At 42.2% G+C, this 12,685-nt stretch overlaps 1 protein-coding gene across 3 annotated transcripts in view; it reads left to right on the top strand.

The window, feature by feature from the left end:
- TRAK1 (trafficking kinesin protein 1) overlaps window positions 1-12,685 on the top strand; it is a 112,202-nt gene that overhangs the window by 13,235 nt on the left and 86,282 nt on the right. For all 3 annotated transcript variants that reach the window (XM_007067332.4, XM_027829553.3, XM_027829555.3), the window contains exon 2: window positions 5,812-6,006. The gene's annotated coding sequence lies outside the window, so the exon portion shown is untranslated. The remainder of the gene's footprint in view (window positions 1-5,811; window positions 6,007-12,685) is intronic.

The raw sequence follows: 12,685 nt of genomic DNA, 5'->3' as shown, positions 1-12,685 counted from the left end.
TCTCTATCAACAGTAGTAGTAATAAAAAAAACAAACAAACCTCTAAACAGCACTTTTCAAAGAATGAACCTGGGTATTTTTAGCATAGCTTAAGCTTTATATTATGAACCCAACTTTCTTTCCATCTCTGCCACTGCCCCGTCCCCACAATAAAAAAACAAAAACAAAAACAAAACTTGAAGCAATCATTATCTTTCTCAAGACACTGCCAGGATGCAGGAATTGATGCCACTGCGTTGTTAGCAAGGCGTACTTCTGAAACACGTAGGAAATGCTCGTATGGAAAATGTACTCTCAATAATCACAGCCAAAAAGGAGCAAAAATATTTGTCTGAAGGAAAAGCAAATCCTTAAATACGAAGTATAATCAATTGCAGTGATGATTGGCTGAGGGGGTAATTCAGTGAAGTGACGGCAGTAAGGAAGTGTTAGTGTTCAATGTTTAGGTACATTTTCAAACAGAAACAGAGTTCTCTGAAAATAAAATGGAAAGCTTATTAGCCAGAATTTCTGACCTCTACTGCAGTGAGGTGCAAAGTTAAGGAAACAATATATTAAAGAAGACTTCGAGCCAAACAGTTCCTGAACAGCTTATAACTTTATCAAAGAAAAAGTCCTTAATTAATTTTATTAACAAAAGGTTCTTTATCACAAATTAATGACTGTTTCCTTTGTGCTGAGCTTTATGCTTAACATTTGATTTAAAGGTTTAGACTCTAACACCAGGGAAACTTGATATGCATTATGGTAATCTTTAATTAAGTAATCACACACTAGTTTTCCCACAGAACCCCTGCCTAATTTAGTGCCCAGGGTGGATGCATGAAAACAGTTGAATTAAAGTTGTATGGGCACCCATAAATCTGACCACTTCCTAAAAATAATTGTTTAACAAAGTTCTTTGTATATAATTACAGATGTTTATAAATATACTGTATTATTATATAATATCTGAAAATCAATTTTGTTAAGGAGAACTCACTCCATTTCTGTTACCAGCTAGTGTTCCTAATTCCCATTTTTTAAATTAGTTTTATGAAATATGCAGTGAATCATAACTGTGTCACATTTGCAGTCAACTCTGAACAGCATGAAGTTCATTTAACGTTTTGTGTTGCATGAGACTGGACTTTAGCCTCCAGGCAGTAACACTGTTCTACAGAACAGCTTGCTTTTAATTAAATGAAAATTTCTGCTCTGGCTCACTGAGTTACTTTTTCAGGTATGATTTTGAGCATGTAAACTTAACTGGTTCCTTTTTAAAAAAAAATTATTTTAAGTTATTTGTTGGCCTTGGAATATATAGAATAACTTTTATCTAAAGCTTGTGTTACAATTATTCTGTTGGAGTGAGGGTGGGATGGGACAGAGAAAAACTGGTTGGGAAACTGAATAGGAGGCTCTGTACAGAAGAATAGCTATGAATTCACCCATTTCCCCCTGCTTTCTCTTCTAACCTTTTCCTCTTGCTGCTCTTTCTTTCCTTTCATGAGGCTGCCGCCTTCTTATACCTCACCATTTCATCTTTCTCTGCCCGTCCCTTTTCATATGATTTTCCCCTTTCTGCCTCCTATTCTTTTTATTTCTTTTGGGATATTAGTGGTTATACAAGAAGAGGGAGAGTAAGAAATTGTGACAAGATTTTATGAAGTTCTGATTCCTCTGTGGATAGTGCAGGGTGGTCCTGATACAGATCATTGTCCCATTAGTCTAAAATTTGAAGAAGAAAGGAAAATAATGCAATAAGACTGATTCATTTTCTTTTTCTTGTTGGCATATCTGATCTGCTTTTACGAGGCAAGTAATGATCATATGTGCAGATAGTGAAGTAATTAATAAATTAGTGTCTAGCATCTACTGCTTCCCCGTAGATTTGATGTGGATACAATAGCTCTGTGTAAGCTGCTGGACCAGCTGGGGAAGGCAAAAATTGCACTTCAAACAATGGCACAGGACTCTTCTGAACACTTTCTTTATTAACAGAGATTCAGAACAGCACAACACGTCCCCATACTTGCCACCAAACCTAACAGACCTGCGGGAGACCGTAGGCCTGCCTCCAGACCAATATTGGTCCCTTTCCCCAACCTGCAATTTCCAGGTATCATGGCTGTATTGGGACTGTGACACCAGGAACTCTCCTCGCCCACTTCAGTCTCCCTGTCATGGGCGCTGGTAATAGAGATTCACAGAAAAGGCAACACAGCCTAGTTCTGTATTGTTTTGATGGTGTTTTCCCACTCATCCCTAACCCTCCCCATCTCCAGCCAGACCTCTTCTCAGATAGCCCTGACGTTTGAGAAGTGCCCTTTGGAATGGCAGTATGGGGATCTCTGTGTGGAGAACCACTCCGTGTATAAATCTGCGGGGGACGCTACAGGCGGATGAGTGTACCAAAGATCTGACTGATCCTAGCATCTGGGCAAAGAAAACTGGTTTCCAAATAATTTATGCCATACAACTGCTCAAAAAGCTGTCTTGGGAGGGTGGAAAAAAAAATTAAACAGGCGAGTACCGCAGACCGCTAGTCCTTCTGAACTGATGATCGGGGTATATCCTGGACTTTCTCCTCGAAACATACTCTGTGGTATCCGAAAACAGACAATCACTATGCTCTCAAATGAAAGCTCACAGGAAAATAAGACAAAAACAACATATCACCTCTGGGTAAACACTTTTCACAAAGTGATTACTCTATAACTATATCTTACCTATAAGTGGCCTCATCCTCAAAGGAAGCCCGGCATAGTACTTTCAAAAGACGAGCCTGAGAGCTTAAATTCATAACTTTGCTAGACACTAAAAATCATGGTCTGAATAAAGACACTGGTTTTATGCCTTATTACAATAAAGTAACCCTCTAACTCCCCTTTTTTGTCCTGTGACTACAGGGGTGTCAATGGGCTGCTTCTAAGGGAGCATTCAAGGTGAATATGTGCTAACTACATATGCTAAACTAGCCATTGGATCTTACATTTAGCAGTAACACTCTTAGTACCTTTCCCAGCCCTGAGGAAGAGCTCTGTGAAGCTCAAAAGCTTCTCTCTCTCACCAAGTTGGTTCAGTAAAAGATACTTCCTCACTCACATTGTCTCTAATTCTTTTAGTTCATTTACAGTAAGTCTGTTTAAACACCAGGTGGTGATATCTACCATCATGATATTCAGTAGTCAAATAGGAAATAATTTGAACCCTGAAATAAAGGGAGGAAAAGATATGGCTTGGTTTTGTTTTGTTAAATAGGATTCAGAATATTTTGAATCCGAATTAAGGGGTGGCCTGAGATGAAGTGACTGATTCATTCTCTACAAGGGGTGTCTGCACTGTCTTGGTTATAGCAGGGATGAGTTGTGCTCTTTTACTGAAATCCTTTGAGATACTCCCACACGCCCCAGGATATATGGTGCTCTATAAATGTATTTTTCTGTGTCTCTATTGTTATTTCCAAGCAACCAGCAGTTCTGGGACTCCTCAGCTGGAAAATCTTAAAAAAACACCACACCACACAACACAACACTTTCAGAGAATTAAAAAAATGTAACAAGCTTACTTTCCAGCCACTTTATCTCTTGGAATAGGGTTCCCTACATCTTTGTCTATACTATGTGGCACCTACCTGTATATCCCCTTTCTCCTTGCAGTCTTTCTCCTCTCTCTCACTATTTTCTGTCACCTCCCCTTGCCCTTTTTTAGTAATTACCTATTCCAGCTGTTTTCACTCTGGCCTGGTGGAGAGCAGCCTGGTCATATGATACTGGCTTAGGTTCTTGTGCTCAACTCCTAAATGTCACTAAAAGCAGCTTAAAATATACATTTAATATTTTCCATGCTACAGTTCTGTAATTCCCCCAGGGATGTGTCTCAATAGTGTGGGGGAGAAGAGAGTGGGGATATCCAAGAGACTATGAGTCTGGAACAAGGGAGGAAGCTTGTGTGATTGTGAGCGTGGATAGCATATAAGACTTGCAGTCTAAGATGTGGTCCATGCTATGAAAAAATTTCAGAATGATTGCTTGAATTTCTAACTAACCCCCTTCTCTCCATTCTCATTTCTCACGATCTCTCCCTTCTAGTTTTTCCTTCCATGCCCATTTTTTCCTCTCCCTCCTTTTCTACCTACCTCCTCCTCCCATGCAGTCAGCCACGCAGAGATTAAGCACACATCCTGAAAGACCCTGTCTTACTCCCCTATTTTCACCTCATGGTCCCTGTAGCCAATAACCAAGATTTTTTTCAAGAAACAGAACAATGAAGAAATAAACTTTCTATGGAAAATAATGAAATGTCTCTTATATCTTTCTTCCCCGATGGCTCGTAGAGATGTATTCCAGTGAAAAGCTGTCTGTCACTAACTTGGAGGGTTGCATCAGTTACACGGTGTTGAGGTCATTTCTGTCTAACAGGGTTGCTTTATTTACAGTAAATTGTGAAGTGAGTCACTGCCCTACCAATGCCAGATTCTGAGACCTTTGGCACTGGTTAAAGATGGAATTCAGGGGCCACAAATTTCATATGTACACAGCATATTAGCAGTTCATTAAACTGTGTGCAGGAAAGGCATGTGGTAAAACAGATTTTGGTAATCCCCGCTCAGAAGAACTTTTTGTGTTTCAGCTTCCCATTCTCACATTTTTGCTTCAGCTAAGGTTAGCTATAGAACTCTGCCCTACCAATCTGAAAATGCTATTTAGTGCTCTGCCTTTTTTCTGATTATAAAGCAGGACATTTTGTTAGTAATTTAGAATTGAACTGTGTGGATCTTGATAAATTGAAAAACTGAGCTATAGACAACAACATGAAATTCAACAAAGACAAATATAAGGTGCTAAACTTAGGGAGGAAAAACGAAATGCACAAATAAAGAATGGGGGGGGATAACTGGCTTCACAGCAGCATTGCTGACAAGGATCTGGGAGTAGTGGTGGATCACAACCTCAAAGTGAGTTGTTAGTGCAACACTGTTGCCAAAAAAAAAAAAAAAAAGCGCAAATGCAGTTTGGGTTGCATTAACAGAGGCATAGCATGCAAATCACAGGAGGTGATAGGAGTACTCTACTCAGCACTAGTTAGTCCTCAGCTGGAGTACTGCGTCCAGTTTTGGTCACTGCTGCAGAGAAAGGATGCAGAGAAACTGGAAAAGATCCAGAGGCGAGTGACAAAAATGATCAAAGGAATGGAATGCAAGCCATGTGATCAAAGGCTGAAGGAACTAGATACGTTTAGTTTGGAAAAGAGGAGATTAAGGGGGGACATGATAGCAATCTTCAAATACTTGAAAGGCTGCCATAAAAAAGATGGAGAAAAGTTGTTCTCTCTTGCCACAGAGGGCAGGACAAGCGGCAATGGGTTCAAACTACAGCATAGCAGATTTAGATTCAATCTCAGGAAAACTTTCCTAACTATAACAGTAGGACAATGGGACAGGGAATGCCTAGGGAAGTTGCGGAAGCTCCTTCACTGGAGGTTTTCAAAAAGAGGCTGGATAATTGTCTGTCTCGAGTGGTGTAGACACAACAAATTCTGCATCTTGGCAGAGGGCTAGACTAGATGACCGTTGCAGTCACTTCTAACCCTATGGTTCTATGATCCCATGAGTCGCCAACCCTGTGCTTACACGGCTCTTGTTTCTCCTGTTACCAACCTCACTCAGTCATGCATTCCAAACCAATGTGTATTGCTCACTGTTCTTTTTAGGAAACTCTTGCCAGTACTGAAGTAAATGGACATGCTTACCTGGCTCATGTTAAAACATAAGAGCTCAGGTATTTGAAATAATTAACATGGGCTATATGTTTCTTTTCCTCCTTTCAGATGTGTGCAATAGTACTGATCTTCCTGAAGTTGAAATCATCAGTCTGTTGGAAGAACAGCTGCCCCATTACAAGCTGAGAGCAGATACAATCTATGGTTATGACCACGACGACTGGCTTCACACGCCTCTCATTTCTCCTGATGCCAGTATCGACTTAACAACTGAGCAAATAGAAGAGACGCTGAAATACTTCCGTAAGTGAAAACTTGACAGTTGTACCGAAGCAAGAATGTGGCTTGAAAATTAAACTAGTGTTCTCTGTCACAAGGCCCTCAATATAGCAGCTGTGCTTAGGGATCAGCATGAGTGGCGTCGGACCAAGCTACATGTACAATTTAAACCAGCCTTCTGTTACAATGCTGTGGCAAAAGCAATAAATACATGAATAATGGGTCAAAAGCTGGTCTGTTTTCTGTACCGGTATTACAGGTTTCTGATGGGTAGAAGGTAAAGTAAATATTAAATGAAAGATTAGAACATACAAAATAGTAATTGCACTTGTAGTTTGTACATGCAGAGCTTCATCCAAGAGAGATGTTCTTGATTATCCCCCTGGATTAAATTCTGTTTAGGATGAGAAAGTAACAAAGACTCTTAATAAAAAATACAGTAAAAAAACCCTAAAAACACCTAAATCTCAGATCCACACCTCAATTCAATTTCCAGAAGTTTGGAAAGTCCCTGAAATATCTGGAGTTTGAATATATGTGGGTATGCATTTTGTTTGAGGACTTTTTAATCAGCTATAGGTTAACATAGTCTACTCATATTGAAATTACTTCTCCATTCCACAGGTTTAATGTGAAAGCTCTAAATGTTGGGTGAGTGAAGAAACTTTCAAGTAGTTGCTTTTGTTTTTTAAACATACTTTTCCTTTAAATCAGAACTTATGCAAGAGGAAAACCAGGAAAAAATGTTTGATCAAAAAGAAATGTATGTAACATTAAATTCCTGGATTTCGGTTGCTATAATTGGAATGTATTACTTTTTGTTTTAACTCTCAAAGGTGGCAGTTGCAATTTCCTGTTACCAAGCATCAGCATAAAATACAAAAAGCTAGGCCTAGGCTTGCTGCCTACTATATTTGCATTTTTCATTTGCTGACACATTGCACGGTGGATGATGCTAGGGTGTCCTGGCAAGGCATCATGAAATCAAGTAATAATGTTGCAGCTTAGACTTCTGGGAGAGAGAGCTGCAATTCTGGACTATCCTGGAAGAACTGAAGTTAGTAGCAACCCTAAAGGGATGGTCAGTTCACAGAGTTTGTCCTTTCATCTTTTTCTTTTTTTCTGTCCAGTTTCATGACATTGCAAACAGTGGCTGACCATTACACCTGTAGGAATAGCTCCTAGCTTAATGTTCTGTTCACTCTTGTCTAAGGGAAGGGTTTTCAAAGTGAGGAAAACCTATACAAATATAGTCAAACATAAATCCTCTGGCCATCCGAATGATTTTGTCATTTAGTAATTCAGCAAGAGATTTGTGATAAAATAAAGGTTCTTCTTCGAGTGCTTTCTCATGTCCATTAACTTATGTGTGTGTGCTTGCCACATGCACCAGTGCCGGAAATTTTTCCTTCAGCAGTATCTGTAGGGGACTGGCTCTGGCACCCCCTGGACCGGTGCACATGTGCCGCGGTATATAGGGCACCGCCAGCTCCCCCCACCCTCAGTTCTTTTTTGCCACCAGTGACGGTGCTGGAACTATTGCTGCTTCAGTTAGCGCTGTTGCATTCTTGTTTGTACAAACTTGTTAATCCTTGTATTATAGTGTATATAGTTTCCTGTTAGTGTTAGTAAATCCCTTAGCTATACTTAGAGACTCCGTAGGTCCCGAACAGGACTTTGCCTTGGGATGGGGCATGCCCCGGTCCCGAGGCTTTAAGCCCTGTGATCGCTGCAAGAGGCCCATGCCCGTTAGTGATCCACACAGCAGTTGTTTGCATTGCTTGGGTGAAGGGCACATTAGTGAAAAGTGCAAGATTTGCCAGTCCTTCAAGCAAAGGATTAAGAAGGAGTGCGACATTTGTTTAAGAGCACTCCTTACGGAGTCAGCCCTCACCCCGGCACCAGAGCAATGCTCTGACTCGGGGCCAAGCACCGTGACCTCACTATGCAGCGCCAACCAGGACCGTCCACTGACTAGCACCAGTCCCCATCCGTGGCTCTGACCAAGAAGCCCAAGAAGATGGTGCGAGGTCCGTCTCCAGCCTCCTGCAAGAGAAAGGATAATACAGGGTGCAAGCAAGGTCCCATGCTGGGCAACTCTTCACTCCTGTCGGGATCTCAGGCTCAAGCTCCGGTGGAGCGATGTAGTCCAACCCGCTCCCTGCTGGCCACCCCAGATAGTGGCAGAGGCCTCCATCAGCTCTGGGTACTGTCCATGCCGGAGGCCCTGCAGGCAGCACAGGAGATCATGACCCTCCCGGTGCCGCCCACAGCGGCTCCTGCGGTTCCCTGGTCACAGGGTAAATCTGCGTTCGGACAGTCACGGTCCCAACCTCAGCGGCACCGTTCCCCACTGCAGGGGACGTCCTGCCAGTGCTCACCCTCCCAAGCAGCCACACCTCTGACTGTGAAAGGCAGACTCGGTGCAGTCCCATTCAGTCTCCAGACCTTGGGCACAGGCAGAGAGGCTCGAGGCACAGCTCGCCGGTGACTGGGCGCAGACCTCTGGAGGCATGCGCTCCCTGGTAGGGGTAACGGTCCTGGCACTTGGTATCTCCGAGACAACGGTTCTACTTCAGGGGCCCGTTGAGGGATCAACACTACCATTCCTCGGACCATCACCAGTCCCCTAGGAGGGCATCACCACGTGTGGGCCCTTCCCAGCACCAGGCCTGTTCCGATTCCCGATCCCGCTCCTCATCCTGGTACCGTTCGTCAAATGCGAGACGTAGATCTCCGGCTCTAGGCCTCAAATCCGCATGAGCCAGGACATCTTCCTTCTGGTCTTCTGCCCCTGACGCCTTTCCGTAAGTTGGCTCAGCTTTTCATCTCTACAGCTGATAAGATGAAGGACCTCCCAGTGTCCACGCAGAGGATTTCTGACTGGATCACCTCTTGCATTAGCACCTGCTATGAGTTGGCAGGAGTCCCTCCGCCGCCGATCGTCAGAGCCCACTCGACCAGAGTGAGGCATCTTTGGTGGCCTTCCTGGCACACTTCCCGATCCATGACTTCTGTTGAGCCATGACATGATCCTCGGTGCACATGTTCACGGCCCACTATGCTGTCACTCAGCAGGCCAGGGATGATGCTGGGGTGGGCAGAGCGGTGTTACAATCTACATGTCCGTGAACTCCTACCCACCTCTGAGGGGTACTGCTTCGGAGTCACCTAAGTTGAATGGACATGAGCAAGCACTCGAAGAAAAGACAGTTACCTTTTCCATAACTGGTGTTCTTCGAGATGTTACTCATGTCCATTCCACAACCCACCCTCCTTTCCCACTGTCGGAGTTTCCAGCAAGAAGGAACTGCATGTGGGAGGAGCCGGCAGCGCCCTATGTAGCGTGGCATGTGAGCACTGCTCCAGGGGGTGCTGCAGCTCGTCCCCTACAGATACTGTTGAAGGAAAAACTTCCGGCACCAGTTCATGTAGCGAGCGCGCACACACCTAAGTTGAATGGACATAAGCAACATATCTCGAAGAACAGCAGTTACGGGAAAAGGTAACTGTCCTTTTCTTTCCATTTGCATTAAACTATAGGTTTGTTTCACATATGAATTTGTGACATTTAAAATTACCTGTAATGTTAAATTCCAATCCTGCAAACTGAAGCAATCAGCCTGGATTACAGTATAGGATCAGTGCCTGAAATTTCACTAACGTATGATGTGTTAGATTTTATTGCAGTGTGTGGCAGTTACTGAATTTAGGTTATAAAGAACAAAGCTCTTGTTGCTTCTTATGACTAGTTTTAAAGGGCACATGACAGTAAGAGAACATGTCATCCAAACACCAAATTAAATATCTTTCATCTTTAAAAAATGGTGTAATTTATATTTTAGGAAATAAATCCCTTAAATATGCTTGTGTTGCTGCCAGTGATACGTGGCATTAACTTCACTAATGGACAAAAGAAATAATGCAAAATTTAAAAATAGCCAACAACTGCAGCAGGTCTACAGAGCTGGTTAAATTACATTGCTATGAGGAAGAGATGTTGTATCAATAATATGCTAGCGTCCACTGAAGTTGGGTTAAATAAAAAATTTGAAATATCAGATTTCAAAGTCTGTTGTGGCTGGATAAATGCTAACTGCTGAATTCGGGATATTTTTATGATGAATTCAGTTCTACAAAGCCATGGGCTAAACCTTGAGCCAGTTTATATAAGCATGTTAAAGCTAAATGCCCACCAGGGTAGCAGATTTCCTCTGCAAAGCGGCAGAGAACCATCGGCATGGCTAGTCAGTGTGCACAACATGAGGTTATGTGGCCTAGGATTGCCATCTTTGGTTGGACGAATTCCTGGAGATTTCATCACATGATATAATCTTTAATTCTTGGAGACTCCAAGACATTCCTGGAAGGTTGGCAACCCTAATGTGGCCTCAAATCGGCATGAGAATCCAGCAGTGGCCACTACCTTTAATTCTTCACTTCTCCCAGCTTGTGTACTCAACAGGCGCTGGCAGACTAGGTGACTACAGACCCTGACACAATGGTGTGGGCAAGGACTCCACCCATTAAATTTTTTAGGAGCACAAAACTGTGGCTTGTGTTCTGCTTGCTTTATGAGGCTTTAGCCAGAGGATAGGGAGAAACTAGAGCTGCTCACTGGGAAAAGTTAACGTGAAGAAGCAGCAATAGTGAATGGTTCCTATACAGATGTTCGCCAGACAGTTTGTTTACATTTGCATGACTGCCTGCAGCTCCCAGTGGCTGTGGTTCGCTGCTCCTGGCCAAAGGGAGCTGCAGGAAGCGGCGCAGGCCACAGGGATGTGCTTGGCAATGCTTCCCACAGCTCCCATTGGCCGGGAATGGTGAACCGCAGCTACTGGGAGCTGCGGACGGCCATGCAAATGTAAACAAACTGTCTGGTGGCCCGCCAGCGGATTACCCTGACCCCCCCATAGGTTGCCCACCACTGGTATAGAGAGTATTTTTGAGAGGGAGAAAAATAACCTTATCTGAATTAAGCATTGCATTGATAGCCAGGGAATTGGGAGTTCTGATTGCAGCTCTCTTGCTGACTTGCTCTGTTGCCATGAAAAATCATGTAATCTTTGTGTCTGCCTTGCATATCTGTATGGTAGAGATAAAATTTAAAATACTGTTGTACCTCACATATGGGAATTGAGGACAGATTGATATTAACATAGCCCTTTGAAACTATAATGCACTGTATAAATGTTAAGTGTTGTTACTATTATTAGCCATTCTTTCATCCAAATCAAAAGATATCAAACAGTGTAAAGTTATATATTTAAATAGCTCAGCATGAAAAATCTTTGAGCTGCCACACCTGTCCTACAGGAATGTCCCCAGGAGTGTGACTGCTAATGGAATGATCTGTTTTAAATGCAATGGCTGAAACACACACTCTTGCACAAGTTTACAATTTTTGTAAGGTTTAAAAAGTCATTAGCATTGGGTGTGTGCAATCACTGACACTTGTCTAGGGAACTGTAATTTTGAGATGAAATCTTTTGGCTAAAGAGTGGTGAACTGACACAAATTGTGGATATGCGCAGCTTGAGGGACTGTCTAGAATTCTGTGGAAACTCTTCCAAATACCACAATCTCATTCCCCTTCTGTCCCCCAAAAAACCCCCAACCCCCTCTGCAAACCATATGTAGAATTATAACTCTTTGCCTGGTGGCACTGTAATTTTAATTGTTCACAGTAAATGAGATTGTGTATCATTGGGTTAATTATAGCTTTACTAAATCATTTGCCAGGATCCAAAAGGAGCATGCAAAACACTAATTGTGGGATACAAGAATAATAAATGGACTTGTACAGAACAGTTGAAATGATGCAGGGATAGTTGCATGAGTATGAAAAGTATTAGCTATGGCTATGTGGGTCAGCATTCCAAGGTTCAATGAAATCAAGATAATGAAATTCAGCACTAAGGTAGTGCAGCACCACTAATAATGAGGGAAAGTGCAGAAATTTGACTTCAGTTGAGCAAAACAAATGCTCCCATTGTAAATGTAGTAATACGTTTAAAGTTCGGTGCTCTGTTTTCTTCAGCTTTCTTTTGGTGCTTTTCAAGTACATAAAATAAGGTTGGTATTTAAACTTAAGACAGCACATAATACTTCAGGTATAGTATTAGACATCTCTCTCTGTTTAGGTTTGATGTGGTCCCCATCACTGTAGTGTCTAAACTACTAAGCGGTTTCCAAACAATAACATGGTAAAGATATGCTGTCAGAATAAGTCCCCTGTATAAATATATACAGGCTTATCTTTCCAAATATTTTGGAAATGTGTCCAAATTCAGATATATTGGACAGTATTTGTGAAGCCCTTTTGCTTGTTTATCTAGGGAGATTGCATTTCCAACCTAATTCTGTAGTTACATCTCAGTGTTTGGTAGGAACGTGGGATTATGGAAAGTTACTTTTCATGATGTTTGAATAAGATTTTGGTGATGACAAAGTACTTGTTGTGAATTTGTGGTCATGTCAGCCACCCTCCAGGTAAAATTGGAATTAGGAAGAGGGACTATTCCTTTAGAAAAAATGGCAACCTTTTGTGAAGGGAGGAGACTAAAAGAGGTTAGTAAGTTATCTTGGTACCTATCTAGCCTCTCTTGATGTGAGAGTGCCACATTCTTGTTTGTTGCAATTCCCTGTTTATTTTCTTCCTGTGCAAATAACAATATTTGTTGTTTATACAGCACTCTTCATC

The sequence above is a fragment of the Chelonia mydas genome, chromosome 2, assembly GCF_015237465.2.
Source record: "Chelonia mydas isolate rCheMyd1 chromosome 2, rCheMyd1.pri.v2, whole genome shotgun sequence".
NCBI classification, from domain to species: Eukaryota; Metazoa; Chordata; order Testudines; family Cheloniidae; genus Chelonia; species Chelonia mydas.
Note: the sequence above shows the minus strand (reverse complement) of the source record. Positions and strands in the feature narration are given on the sequence as shown.